Source organism: Thalassophryne amazonica, chromosome 1 (assembly GCF_902500255.1).
Source record: "Thalassophryne amazonica chromosome 1, fThaAma1.1, whole genome shotgun sequence".
Taxonomy (NCBI): Eukaryota; Metazoa; Chordata; class Actinopteri; order Batrachoidiformes; family Batrachoididae; genus Thalassophryne; species Thalassophryne amazonica.
The window spans coordinates 125623377-125636174 of record NC_047103.1 but is presented as its reverse complement, the minus strand read 5'-3'; positions in this window follow the sequence as shown (position 1 = coordinate 125636174).

The window sequence follows — 12798 nt, the reverse complement described above, 5'->3', positions numbered from 1 at the left end:
CTGGGGGGTGTCGGCGGGGTCCTTGGGTCCGAAACAGCTTCTGGCTCCGGACCGTTAGCGCTGCTGGGAGCGCACCACGCCAGGCCGCACCTTTTTGTTATTATATTTTCACTGTTATGTATTAAATTCAGTTAGCCTTTGTACCGTGCTCTGCTTATTTCATACTGGGTCCTTCAAACGCTGGTCGGTTCTCCGAGCTGCGTCCGACACATAACAGTAGTCTCTGGCCAAACATCACGGACCCAGCGGTAGCAGAGACGGTAACGCGCCGGGAAGGCGGCAGCAGACGTTCAGTGGTTATCCGGATCAGTTGCGGGGCTCTCCGCCCGGAAGGTGCGTGTTTGAGAACCCATTACTGGATACTGATTTGTGCTCTCTTGCAGCCGTGTTCCTGTGTTGTGCCTTATCCGTGGGTCGTGGTGGAGTGTGACTGGCGACGGCTTCGCGTCACGCTCCGACCGGATAAGAGGTTTAAACGGGAGCTGCAAGAGTGCGTTTGTAATGGGTTCACGCGCACGGCGGAGCTCTGTTAGCACGGGTCGCTGGGCTTCCTGTGTTACAGTCGTAGCCCCGTTTCCCCGGACAAAGGTAACTACTGCGTCTGTTGTATCAGCTCCGGCGTTATTTAGTTGAGCACATTTTGGTTGTGTGTTGCACTCAGCTGCGCACATAAGAGCAGCTCGTTTGTTTTTTCTGTCGCCAAAGGGGTTTTTTCATTTTTTGCACTCTGGTTCCCCCTTGTGGTGACTGAATCACGTTACCGTCAAGCTCTTGAGTAGGAACAGGTGTGTTCCATTTGGTTGAGCTTGACGGTATAACTCACTGATTTGTTTTGTGTTAGTTCATTTTGTGTGGGTGTTGTTTGAGTTGGTTTTTGTGTGGGATTTTATTTTTTGTTGTTCACTATTTGTCTGGGGTTGTGACCCTGCAGCCTGTTTGACAAAGAACAAAAAAAAAAGGACCCAAACGACTGTGTGTTGGTCTGTTTGTTTTTCTTTTATTTCTTTTTGTTTCACATCCCCAGGGTTAGATGGAACGGTCCCCTGGGGGGTGATGGGGTGGTACTTGGGTTGTTTTTTCTTTGTTTTTTGTTATGCCCTCTCTTCTCCTCTGACTCCAGCCGGGTGTGCCGTAGTGTCGGCATTGCTGGAGGGGTGCAGTTAGGTTGTGCTGGGCGTTTCCCAGGTAGCCTCTGCACCCGGGAGGGGAGGGGGGGGGTTTGGGGTGTCTTTTTGTTTTCCCCCCCCCAGTTTCCGCCCTCAGGGTTTGACTGTGGTGTCCTCTGGGGGGGAAAGGGCGTTGGGTCCATCTAGCCGTGGACGGCCGAGGCTGGGTCCATTGGTCATGAGGGGAGGCGTCTCCTGGGGTTGACGAGTGGTCCTCTGGGAGGCGCTGGTAGTCCCCGTGGGTGACGTTGGATCCCAGAGGGACCTCGGCCGTGGTTATTACTCCTGGAGCTGGCGGGTGGCCCTCTGGGGGGTGTTGGTCCCTACGTGTCATTTGGGGGGAGGAGGGGGGGTATTTTGGCATTTTTGTTTGTGAGCTCGAGTTTGGGTTTTTCTTTTCTCCCCTTCCCTGGGGTTTGATGGAACGGTCCTCTGGGGGGGGGGGGGGGGGGGGTATTTTGGCATTTGTGTTTGTGAGCTCAAGTTTAGGTTTTTCTTTTCTCCCCTTCCCTAGGGTTTGATGGAACGGTCCTCTGGGGGGGGGGGTGTTTTAGTATTTTTGTTTGTAGGCTTGGGTTTGGGTTGTTTTTCCTTTCTCCCCTTCCCTGGGGTTTGATGGGACGGTCCCCTGGGGAGGGGGGGGTGTTTTGGTTGTTTTGTTTTATGACTAATCACACATGTTTGGATAAAGGCTGACCGCACAGGTGTAAGAACTCCTGGCCACACCTGTGCTAAGAGACTGTCGGAGACAGGGGCAAAGATGCAGCCAGTTCAACCAGTCTGTTGGAGGATGAACGCAGACGCGGTTTCCAGCCATGGTCCCTGGAGGGGGGTGTTTCTCCTGGGCCAGGTGTGTGTGGTCGCCGGGAGGCTTCCCGTGAGGGTGGGGTACTGTTATATGGCTGGGGGGGGCCTGGCTGCCGGTTTGTTTCTGTTTTTTGGTTTTCCTCCCAGGTGGCGTGCATTTGGGACTGAGTGGCTGTGTTGCTGAGGCTGTCAGGACCTCACCCTGATCACCTGCGACTCGTCAGGACTCACAGCTGTGGTGCATCTGGATGGAGTGGAACATGTTGGCATTTAAGACTGGAGTGCACAGTGTGTATTTGCCAGAGACTCGACCTTGTGACCAGACGGGTGAGATTGTCGTCTTGGGAGCCATCTCATCAACAGCGGATGCTGAGAACGTCCAGGTTTGATGCACAGTCTGTGAAAGAGGAGGGGGTGAGGTCTCACGCTCGTCAGCACACTTCCTGAGGTACGTTAGATTTTGTGACTAACAGTTATACAGTCAGTAAATGTGGTGTCCCTCACACCTTATTGTATTGAGCTGTTTGTTAGTCATGATTCAGCTTCCACTGCGGTGGAGTTTTGTGAACGGGATGTTCCATGCCTGCAGGTTTGGAAGCTGATCAGTAATCAAGCCAGGAAGTGTTTGCTGTTTGTACACCTTTAAGTGTTCTGTGTGTAGAGTGTGGACTCACATAATGGTTCCTTCTTTCACAGACTCGGTTGTTGCGGCCACCTGGGGGGTGTCGGCGGGGTCCTTGGGTCCGAAACAGCTTCTGGCTCCGGACCGTTAGCGCTGCTGGGAGCGCACCACGCCAGGCCGCACCTTTTTGTTATTATATTTTCACTGTTATGTATTAAATTCAGTTAGCCTTTGTACCGTGCTCTGCTTATTTCATACTGGGTCCTTCAAACGCTGGTCGGTTCTCCGAGCTGCGTCCGACACATAACACCCATCTTATCTTAGGGACCTCGTAGTACCATATCACCCCAATAGAGCGCTTCGCTCTCAGACTGCAGGCTTACTTGTAGTTCCTATGGTTTGTAAGAGTAGAATGGGAGGCAGAGCCTTCAGCTTTCAGGCTCCTCTCCTGTGGAACCAGCTCCCAATTCAGATCAGGGAGACAGACACCCTCTCTACTTTTAAGATTAGGCTCAAAACTTTCCTTTTTGCTAAAGCTTATAGTTAGGGCTGGATCAGGTGACCCTGAACCATCCCTTAGTTATGCTGCTATAGACGTAGACTGCTGGGGGGTTCCCATGATGCATTGTTTCTTTCTCTTTTTGCTCTGTATGCACCACTCTGCATTTAATCATTAGTGATCGATCTCTGCTCCCCTCCACAGCATGTCTTTTTCCTGGTTCTCTCCCTCAGCCCCAACCAGTCCCAGCAGAAGACTGCCCCTCCCTGAGCCTGGTTCTGCTGGAGGTTTCTTCCTGTTAAAAGGGAGTTTTTCCTTCCCACTGTAGCCAAGTGCTTGCTCACAGGGGGTCGTTTTGACCGTTGGGGTTTTACATAATTATTGTATGGCCTTGCCTTACAATATAAAGCGCCTTGGGGCAACTGTTTGTTGTGATTTGGCGCTATATAAAAAAAATTGATTGATTGATTGATCATGCAGTGTGTGAACTCTGCCCTCTAGTGGTGGATTATGTGTACTACCTGCTCACTGAGGAAAGCGAACCAAATACGTCCTGGAACTAAGATGTTGGTTCCTCCAGAGTCACAATGATAGTCCGTGGGCTGGGTGGGCTCACCTTGCACCTCCCCCCCTCCCCCCAAAAGTGATGAAAGTTGATGTAGGTTGTAGTATTAGATCTATATTTTCATATTTTCCATGTTGCCACCAAAAATATAGGGACTCAGTGGCACTCCTGGGCAGTGGTGGGCACAGTTCCGATAATCCGATAACAGATAATTATTGAGGATAATGGTTTCATTATTGGATTATCTTTTAGATAACTTTAAAAACCATTATCTATCCGTGGTCCAAGACCCACTGACGAGGACTTTCTTTCACCCATAGCTTTTACAAAAGATGCAGTTCTGCTCAAATATGAACTTTTCAGTTGAACTGCGACAACTCTGTCTTGTTGGCCGTTCTTCATCAGTAGCATTCGTCGGCTTCAGGCGGCTAAGATGATTGGTGAAACTCGAGTGGCATTCACGATGGTAACCGTGTTTTTCCCCAAGCTGCTCGGGAATTTGGGCACAAATGGCATCACGCCGATGTACCGACCCAGGCGGCTGAGCTAGTCTCTTATCCCTGACTTCGAGTATTTTTTCAAATCGTTCCTGGGCATTTGGTAGATTTGAGAAGCGTACAAAGTCAGTTGTGTTTGCCTTACTGTTATGAATGATGCAGATGTCATTGCGTCATTGAGTAGTGCAACCTCATTGTTCCTGGCAATGATTACTTATCTTTGCGCCCTAAGCTGTGGAATGATCTTCCTGTGGACATTAGACTGGCTGTGGATGTTTTTAAGGCAAACCTAAAGACCCACTTGTTTACGTTTTGCTATGTTTCTTGAGTAATTTTGATTTATTTTAGGTATTTTTGCAGTGTTTTATACTGTCTGTTTATTATTATTATAATTAGTAAGCATACAGTAAGCAACCATATGTAACTGTAAGCATGACAAGGAACGCAACCACAAGCCATCATACACCAGCCTACACAGGGAATTCGACAGTCTGCCAATTTTCCAGTGTACTCCATACGCATCACAATGCAGCTGTAGGGGAAGTCGGGGCACAGTGGATCAGAAATGTTGTTTTGTAGCAGCATAAATGCATTATGCATGGGTTTAAGTCATTCTATTGTGGATTTAATACAGCAAGTTACTGTTTATATGGCTGTGTTATTTATGTCTCCCCAAGTGTAATTTACAGGTGTTTAAAATCGATTTTAAAATTTTTGATTCACTGTGCCCCGTGATTCACTGTCCGGGGCACAATGAGTCAACTTAGAATATAATGAAAAAACACATGATTATTAAGATGTCTTCAAAATTATGAAATATATTCTGATGCATATACAAACTCTAATCCAGCAAACCAGCTATGTAATGTGTGAGTGTCTTATATAGTGATACAAGTCCTTCAGAAACTATTATAAATACAACTGTCATAATTTCTGTTCAAACATGAAAACAGTTGTTTATATACACAAATCATAGAAATAATTCCTGAAAAAATAAATGTATAAGCTTCAACAAGTAATATTTGTCATCCACTTGATACTGGGGCTTGGTAAATCACTTTCTAGATTGATTCACTGTGCCCTGATTCACTGTGCCCAGGGTGCATGTGACACACATGAGTCATGTTATCAAATAGCTGATAGTCTGGAGAAGACATAGCACATGCTCATCAGTTGGACGGGGTAGTCTTCAAATTAATAACATTTTTTGGGCCCCCTTTCCTCTGTTGTGAGAAATAAATACAAAGACACTGACATCCACAAAATTTACTTTTGATAGGAAAAAAACTGACTTCACTTGCCACTCAGTTTTACCCATAATATATCCAAAAACAAACCACTCATTTATAAGTGGGATGTCTTTATGCATAAAAATATGGCAGAACTGCTGCAAATATATATATGTAGTTTTGCAGAGATAGCAGCTGATTCACTGTTCCCCGTGATTCACCATGCCCTGGTTTCCCCTATGCAAGCCTGGTGCGAAAGGGGCTGTAACGCCATACAACCAAAATTCCAATCAAGTTGGGACGTTGTGTGAAATGCAAATAAAAACAGAATACAATGATTTGCAAAACCTATTCAACATATATTCAAATGAATACACCACAAAGACAAGATATTTAATGTTCAAACTGATAAACTTTATTGTTTTTGTGCAAATATTTGCTCATTTTGAAATGGGTGCCTGTAACACATTTCAAAAAAGCTGGGACAGGGGCAACAAAAGACTGGGAAATTTGATGAATGCTCAAAGAACACCTGTTTGGAACATTCCACAGGTGAACAGGTTAATTGGAAATAGGTGAGTGTCATGATTGGGTATAAAAGGAGCATCCCCAAAAGGCTCAGCCGTTCACGAGCAAAGATGGGGCAAGGATCACCACTTTGTGAACATCTGCATGAAAAAATAGTCCAACAGTTTAAGAACAGTGTTTCTCAATGTTCAATTGCAAGGAATTTAGGCATTCCATCATCTACAGTCCATAATATAATCAGAAGATTCAGAGACTCTGGAGAACTTTCTACACGTTTACAAGCAGTAAAGCCGAAAACCAACACTTGAATGCCCGTGACCTTTGCTCCCTCAAGTGGCACTGCATTAAAAACCAACGTCATTGTGTAAAGGATCTTACCGCGTGGGCTCAGAACACTTCAGAAAACCATTGTCAGTTAACACAGTTCATCACTACATCTTCCAGTGCAAGTTAAAACTCTTCCATGCAAAGCAAAAGCCATACATCAACAACATCCAGAAATGCCACTGCCTTCTCTAGACCCAAGCTCATTTGAAATGGACAGACGCAAAGTGGAAAAGTGTGGTGTGCTCTGATGAGTCCACATTTCAAATTGTTTTTGGAAATCATGGATGTCGTGTCCTCTGGACAAAAGCGAAAAAAGTCCATCCAGATTGTTACCAAAGCAAAGTTCAAAAGCCAGCATCTGTGATGGTATGGGGTGTGTTAGTGCCCATGGCATGGGCAGCTTGCACATCTGTGATGGCACCATCAATGCTGAAAGGTACATCCAGATTTTGGAGCAACACACGCTGGCATCAAAGCAACATCTTTTTCAGGCACATCCCTGCTTATTTCAGCAAGACAATGCCAAGCCACATTGTGAACGTGTTACAACAGCATGGTTTCATAGTAAAAGAGTATTAGACTGGTACTAGACTGGCCTTCCTGCAGTCCATACCTGTCACCCATTGAAAATGTGTGGCGCATTATGAAGTGCAAAATACGACAACAGCATATTTTACTGTTGAACAACTGAAGTCATACATCAAGCAAGAATAGGAAAGAATTCCACCTAAAAAGCTTCAACAATTAGTGTCCTCACTTCCCAGTGGTGGGCACAGTTCCGCTAATCAGCTAACTATCAAAGATAATGTTTTCATTATCGGATTAGCTTTTCAGATAACTTTAAAAACCATTATTGGACTAATTATCTTCCAGTTAACTTTTAGATCACTAACGCAGACATGGTAAACAATGCTGAACAGTTACAAACATTTATAAAATCACTTGAGTACCAACCTGTTAAATGTTTAGTAATGGATATGCAGTTCTATCCTCTGTAAACAGACAAGAGTTGATTCTAAAAGAAACCACTCTATCCTCTGCAGGCAAAGGAGAACTAGCCAGGGGGGTGGAACTCATCTCTATTAATTTTTATTAATTATTATTTTAACTTATGCTTAAAATTTTAACCAAACTCATTTCGGACAAGTTATTTGAATTAACTTCACGTCTGAAGTTTTATGAAGTGAAGATATCAGATATATGTTTTAGTTTTAAAGTAATGCACTAATTTTGAAGGTTTTAGTGTGGACATGCTGTGCCCAACAGTGCATTATGGGTATTGTCACTACATTCACGATAGAAGAAATGCATTTGAGATGCTCTGATCAGGCTCCACATGGAAAACAGCATTAAACCATTTGTATATTGTGTCTAAAATTCTCGTGAATATATTCTTTGGGTTTATAGATGTTGTTATTGTGTTTGTTTTATGTAAAAATGCCAGAAGAAGCTCAGATTGCTTCTCATTATTTTCAATTGGAATCATTGCAATCGATTCTTGTTTGCTGTTTAGAGTCCTGCTTATGTCAAACACTGTCTGTTGTCTTTGTTCCAGAGTAATATATATAAGATGTCTGAAATTGAGTTTGCATTTATTAAATTCCACGCATCTTAAACGTAGCAGACATGGATTATCTGGAATTTTGTTTTGGCAAGTTTTCACAGTCTCTACTGCCATCTACTGGCCAGTAGTGTTCATGGCAGTATTTGCCTTAAAGCTGGGCAGACACTCTACAATATTTTCAATCATTGTACTTAGCTGCATCTCAAACTGTACAACAAAACTGCACAGTGTAAAAGCTCAGAGCGCACGATTTGTGTTCTCACACTATATGGCCCGATGCTATGATGCGATCTGACTGCTCTCATTGTGCGTTCAAAAACCACATGTCAGACTTGTGTTTCTAGAAGCAAAACGTAAACAGAAGCTTTTTTTTCAAACTTTATTTACATTTCTTATTATTACAAAAACTCTTGATGGGAGACATCAAACTTAAAAAAAAAACCAATACAAGACTTTACATGAGTTGGGGGGGGACAGAAGCTGCTCTCCCAAAGAGATGATCGCTGTTTATGCTCTCTCCAATTCTGCTTCGGTGTTTGCACATGCACAGCGCGAGAGGTTGGACACTTGTAGCACTTCAGCAGCGGAATACCCTCACAACGTCCAACCAGAATATCAAACAAGTTTGATTTTCATGCGACCATACGATTGCCGATCAGGAGGTGGTCGTGAGAGGTTAAACGCAGCTCGTTACTCCATGTATACTACACGATGCAGGACACGCGATTAAGCTGAAACTCGGCGCGATCCAAAAAATTCTTGCACGAGTGAAAAATCAGCTGAAAAAGGACCAAAATTCACACAGTGTAAACCCACCTTAAGTACTGAGCATCTGGGCACCAGTAGATTATGGCTATGGAGTTAAAATTGTCTCAATATTTGTAAATGCACACAGGGTGAGCTACAAATAATCATTGATTTGCAAATGTGTTCAGATATCCACAAATGCAAATTTCATATTTGTAACTTGTAAATTGGTCTTTGCAAATAATGTTGTATTTGCAAATATAAAACTTAATTTGTAAAAAAAAAAAAAAAAAAAAATTACATTTGTAAAACTGGAAATTGCATTTGTGAATTGAGTTTCAGCATTTGTGGACCAGTTACACGCATTCATCACTTTCCTCTGCGACGTCATTTTGAGACATTCTTTTCGCGAACACAGATCCACAAACAAATGCCGACTGATTCACAAATACACACGCACACTGGATATCCACTAGATGGCAGTGTGGTTCCATTCATTGATGTGGCAAGCTGAATTATTTTTTTAAATTATGTGTCCGCGGATTTCATCATGGGAAAGGGGGCGGGGGGTGTTAGTGTTATACTCTTTAACGCAGTGGTTCAAATAAGCGTATTAAACAGCATTGCGCCTGTGCGTGCTCCGTGACAGACATGCTGCAAAAATTCTTCTTTTAAAAACGTTAAAGTTCTAAAAGTTGCTACATTTAGCTAAGCTTCGCACAGGAGCTACACAGCATCACCGCAGCAACCAACCAGTCCCGCTTTACGATAACTGTCGCAACAGACAGGCTCCGCGGATCCCAGGAAACTGATTTGTATCTGTAACACACAGTGTCCGCGGACATATAAAACTTGCATTATGTCGTAAAAAAGAACGCTTTGCGATAAGCATTTTAAATACTCAGTAACGATCATGATTAAAGAGTCATCCGGGAGCATATAGTTTCAGCTTGCCACATCAATGAATGGAACCACACTGCCATCTAGTGGATATCCAGTGTGCGTGTGTATTTGTGAATCAGTCGGCATTTGTTTGTGGATCTGTGTTCGCGAAAAGAATGTCTCAAAATGACGTCGCAGAGGAAAGTGATGAATGCGTGTAACTGGTCCACAAATGCTGAAACTCAATTCACAAATACAATTTCCAGTTTTACAAATGTAATTTTTTTTTTTTTTACAAATTAAGTTTTATATTTGCAAATACAACATTATTTGCAAAGACCAATTTACAAGTTACAAATATGAAATGTGCATTTGTGGATATCTGAACACATTTGCAAATCAATGATTATTTGTAGATCACCCTGCGTGCATTTACAAATATTAATGAGACAATTTTAACTCATGGCAGTGTTCTATTTATTTTGACACCGGTTATATCAGATGGTTATCTAATTACAACTTGGCTTTTTTTGAACATGCCTTTTTTTTCGAATGTTGTATGTTTTAGAATGTTCATAGTTGTACTTCCTCTTTTCTGATGGAATGTATCGAGCCTTATGTACTATCTCCTGCACTGTCGTCCCAGGATGCAGGTTTACGAGGTCTGTCAGTAAAGTATAGGTCCTTTTTATTTTTTTCAAAAACTATATGGATTTCATTCATATGTTTTTATGTCTGACATGCTTGAACCCTCGTGCGCATGCGTGAGTTTTTCCACGCCTGTCGGTGACATCATTCGCCTGTGAGCACTCCTTGTGGGAGGAGTCGTCCAGCCCCTCGTCGGAATTCCTTTGTCTGAGAAGTTGCTGAGAGACTGGCGCTTTGTTTGATCAAAATTTTTTTCTAAACCTGTGAGGCACATCGAAGTGGACACGGTTCGAAAAATTCAGCTGGTTTTCGGTGAAAATTTTAACGGCTGATGAGAGATTTTGAAGTGATTCTGTCGCTTTAAGGACTTCCCACGGAGCGGGACGTCGCGCAGCGCTCCCAGGCGCCGTCGTCAACCTGTTTCAAGCTGAAAACCTCCACATTTCAGGCTCTATTGATCCAGGACGTCATGAGAGAACAGAGAAGTTTCAGAAGAAGTCGGTTTCAGCATTTTATCCGGATATTCCACTGTTAAAGGAGATTTTTTTAATAAAAGACGTGCGGACGGGTCCACGTGTCGGGACGCAGCCGGCGCGGTGCGGCAGCACAGGAAAAACACCTCCGTGTTGATAACCTTTTGTAAAATCCAGGCGGCTTTTCCGTCAATCAATCAATCAATCTATCTATCTATCTATCTATCTATCTATCTATCTATCTATCTATCTATCTATCTATCTATCTATCTATCTATCTATCTATCTATCTATCTATCTATCTATCTATCTATCTATCTATCTATCTATCTATCTATCTATCTCTCTGTGTATCGATTGATGGTCCACAGCACTTTTTTGACTGTATTTATGTAAATATGTTGAAATGTGTGTTTGTTAATCTTTGCAACATACACTCAACAAAAATATAAATGCAACACTTTTGGTTTTGCTCCCATTTTGTATGAGATGAACTCAAAGATCTAAAACTTTTTCCACATACACAATATCACCATTTCCCTCAAATATTGTTCACAAACCAGTCTAAATCTGTGATAGTGAGCACTTCTCCTTTGCTGAGATAATCCATCCCACCTCACAGGTGTGCCATATCAAGATGCTGATTAGACACCATGATTAGTGCACAGGTGTGCCTTAGACTGCCCACAATAAAAGGCCACTCTGAAAGGTGCAGTTTTATCACACAGCACAATGCCACAGATGTTGCAAGATTTGAGGGAGCGTGCAATTGGCATGCTGACAGCAGGAATGTCAACCAGAGCTGTTGCTCGTGTATTGAATGTTCATTTCTCTACCATAAGCCGTCTCCAAAGGCATTTCAGAGAATTTGGCAGTACATCCAACCAGCCTCACAACCGCAGACCACGTGTAACCACACCAGCCCAGGACCTCCACATCCAGCATGTTCACCTCCAAGATCGTCTGAGACCAGCCACTCGGACAGCTGCTGAAACAATCGGTTTGCATAACCAAAGAATTTCTGCACAAACTGTCAGAAACCGTCTCAGGGAAGCTCATCTGCATGCTCGTCGTCCTCATCGGGGTCTCGACCTGACTCCAATTCGTCGTCGTAACCGACTTGAGTGGGCAAATGCTCACATTCGCTGGCGTTTGGCACGTTGGAGAGGTGTTCTCTTCACGGATGAATCCCGGTTCACACTGTTCAGGGCAGATGGCAGACAGCGTGTGTGGCGTTGTGTGGGTGAGCGGTTTTCTGATGTCAATGTTGTGGATCTAGTGGCCCATGGTGGCGGTGGGGTTATGGTATGGGCAGGCCTCTGTTATGGACGAAGAACACAGGTGCATTTTATTGATGGCATTTTGAATGCACAGAGATACCGTGACAAGATCCTGAGGCCCATCGTTGTGCCATACATCCAAGAACATCACCTCATGTTGCAGCAGGATAATGCATGGCCCCATGTTGCAAGGATCTGTACACAATTCTTGGAAGCTGAAAATGTCCCAGTTCTTGCATGGCCTGCATACTCACCGGACATGTCACCCATTGAGCATGTTTGGGATGCTCTGGACCGGCGTATACGACAGCGTGTACCAGTTCCTGCCAATATCCAGCAACTTTGCACAGCTATTGAAGAGGAGTGGACCAACATTCCACAGGCCACAATTGACAACCTGATCAACTCTATGCGAAGGAGATGTGTTGCACTGCATGAGGCAAATGGTGGTCACACCAGATACTGACTGGTATCCCCCCCAATAAAACAAAACTGCACCTTTCAGAGTGGCCTTTTATTGTGGGCAGTCTAAGGCACACCTGTGCACTAATCATGGTGTCTAATCAGCATCTTGTTATGGCACACCTGTGAGGTGGGATGGATTATCTCAGCAAAGGAGAAGTGCTCACTATCACAGATTTAGACTGGTTTGTGAAGAATATTTGAAGGAAATGGTGATATTGTGTATGTGGAAAAAGTTTTAGATCTTTGAGTTCATCTCATACAAAATGGGAGCAAAACCAAAAGTGTTGCGTTTATATTTTTGTTGAGTGTAAAATGTTTGAATATATTTGTTGTTTTGTGGCTTTTTTACCAGCAGGTCACTTATTTAATTCTTGGACTTGGACAGAGTCTGAGGAGTCTCTTGGTTCTCTCCAAACACAGGAGTTCTGTAATCAGCACACACTGAATATGAGAAGAGACAATCTGAAAGAAAAAAAAAATGTTTACAGATTTCGAAGCA